The sequence below is a fragment of the Perna viridis genome, chromosome 5 (genome assembly GCF_037379345.1).
Source record: "Perna viridis isolate PV_CMFRI_1.1 ecotype Kerala chromosome 5, ASM3737934v1, whole genome shotgun sequence".
NCBI lineage: Eukaryota > Metazoa > Mollusca > Bivalvia > Mytilida > Mytilidae > Perna > Perna viridis.
In genome coordinates, this window is record NC_142449.1 from 44235292 (window position 1) to 44237970 (window position 2679).

Here is a 2679-nt window from a genome sequence, read left to right on the forward strand (position 1 = left end):
CGACCGTTTGTTGAAAAACACGTCCACCACACTGGACAAATATGTTGTCGATTAAAAATTCCAGCATTTTAAAGAGTGGTGTACGAGCATGTATATAATCACCTAATTGATAATAGTATAATTTATCCTTACCAATCAGGATTCTTACCTAAACATTCAACAGTGCATCAACTAATTGAACTATATAATAGTATTTTGAATTGTCTTGAAAATAAAGAAATTAGCTGCTTCGTATTTTGTGATTTCTCAAAAGCTTTTGATAGAGTTTGGCATAAATGTTTGATACATAAACTCAAATCGTACGGAATTAATGGAAATCTCATAGGCTGGTTTAAGGATTATCTTACTGATAGAAAACAGAAAGTTGTGCTTAAAACAGTTGCTCATATCTTCTACCAATTCAAGCAGGTGTACCGAAAGGGTCAGTCCTGGGTCCCTTACTATTTCTGATCTTCATAAATGATATTGGAGATCGACTCCAATCCTTAACCCGCCTTTTTGTTGATGATACATCTTTGATTTACTCTAGTAATAGTACTGCAAATATCAAAACAGTAATAGGAAAGGATTTGGAGGAACTTGCAGACTGGTCAAATAAGTGGTTAATGAACTTTAACCCAAATAAAACCGAAATAATGATTTTTCTCAAACTTTAAAACACCAGATGACCTATCTTTTTCCCCAAATGATAATATTATACCGATAACACACAGTCACAGACATCTTGGAATAACTTTTTACAAGATGGTAAATGGAATAACCAAATAGATTCTATTATTAAAAGTGTTAATAGGCATTTAAGAAAGTTAAAATATAAGCTCAGGGATATTCTTTCCAAACTCTATACAGTATACATGCGCTTGCTTTTTTGAATATGGTTGTGAAGTTTGGGATAACTGGAATACTAAATGCATATAAACTTGAAAAACTACAGCTTAAGGCTGCTAGAATCGTTACAGAGTAACCGTTATTTACAAAACAGAATTTTTGTACTCTGAAACAGGCTGGGAGCCACTCTCTGAAAGAAGAAAGCAAAGAAAACTGCATTTATTTTACAACATTGTCAATAATAAAGCACCCAACTATCTCAATAACCTTGTACCCCCCGATGTTCAAAGTTTAACTTTGTACCCCTTGAGAAACGGCACAGATTTAATACAGCCATTCTGTAGGCTGTCACTAACATCTGAATCTTTCATTCCTTCTGTTATTGAAGTATGGGACAAACTAGACCCATCCGTTCGCGATCTAGTCTCTCTTTCAAAATTTAAGGCAGCACTAAAAGATAAATCCACAAAAATAACTACACCTTCATGTTATTCTTACGGCCCACGAAAACTTAATATAATACTCTCGCAACTCCGTTGTTTGGCTTCGTTTCTAAATGGAGAACTTGCTAAAACTAACATAGAGTCTAGCCCAGCGTGCAATTGTGGAGCTAAAAATGAGGATGTAAATCATTTCTTCTTTGGCTTTCCCTTTTACAATAATAGTTGATATCCGAAACGACCTTATTCATAAACTGAATTGCTTACCCATAGAAATAGAAAGAAGTATTCTCTTAAGTGGGCATGAAGATCCTACAAACGAAATGAATGTAGCAATTGTAGAAGTTCTAACATTTATCAAGAAATCGAAACATTTCCTCGTTGTTTAGAATATTTGGAGGCGTCGGGTCCAAACTATATGTATTTGCTAATCTTTTGTTGTTATTTTATTTACCCAATTGATATTAGTTATTTTCTTCTTTTTTTCTTGTCCATATCATTACTGTATATCCCTGTAGTATGCTCTGTGTAATATTGTAAGAAATGTAATTCATGGGAGAAGACTTCATAAGTTTGACTAACTTGTGTCCTATCCCGTTTGTTATAGTTGAGCAAACAAAATTGTTTTAAACTAAACAATTCACCGGTAAAATAAAACGTAGAAGCTTCTAAAATCCTGTCAACACAAAATTGCGATCTAGTTAGGATGGGAATAAATATTTAAAAACCATATTTTGTATTATTTACTCTGAATTGCAGAAATTGATTATCGATTTAATATCAATTTCTATTTTAAGTTGCATTCTAACAATTTTTTTCTTCTCTTTATTCCAAATTCCTATGAATATCAGTGCCTATATAATTATATTTCAATAATTATATCCCATATTCATCGGTACCTTATAATTACATCTCTGTCCTTATAACATAGGACTTGCGAAAGACCGTCGTAAACACGGGCATACGACTGCTTTTTGTGGAACAATACATATGTTTGTTTGAATTAACATAGGTTTCCAATTACAATGATAATAACATGTTAGTAAAATCTAATTACAAATTATCCAATGTCTATCCTTTTCTTTTAATATTTAACAACTGCCTATGCTCAATGAATTATAATTGAATAAAATGAGATTTTCCTAAAGCGGGATATTTGACGCATTTGAGAGGTGAAAAAAAATATACAAAGTTACACATAATACCCGCACATAATATTTAAAAATGTATACATATAATTAGATTTTTTTCTCTCTCCTTTGAAAATATTGATGATTAGAAATTTCTTGTAATATTGGAAAACAATTTGAAACATAACTAAGAGCAGTTATTACGAAAGTTATATAAGCTATTCAATTGTCTTTGTATTGATTATTTTGCTGTATGTAAAAGAAGCAAATTTGCCGGGACG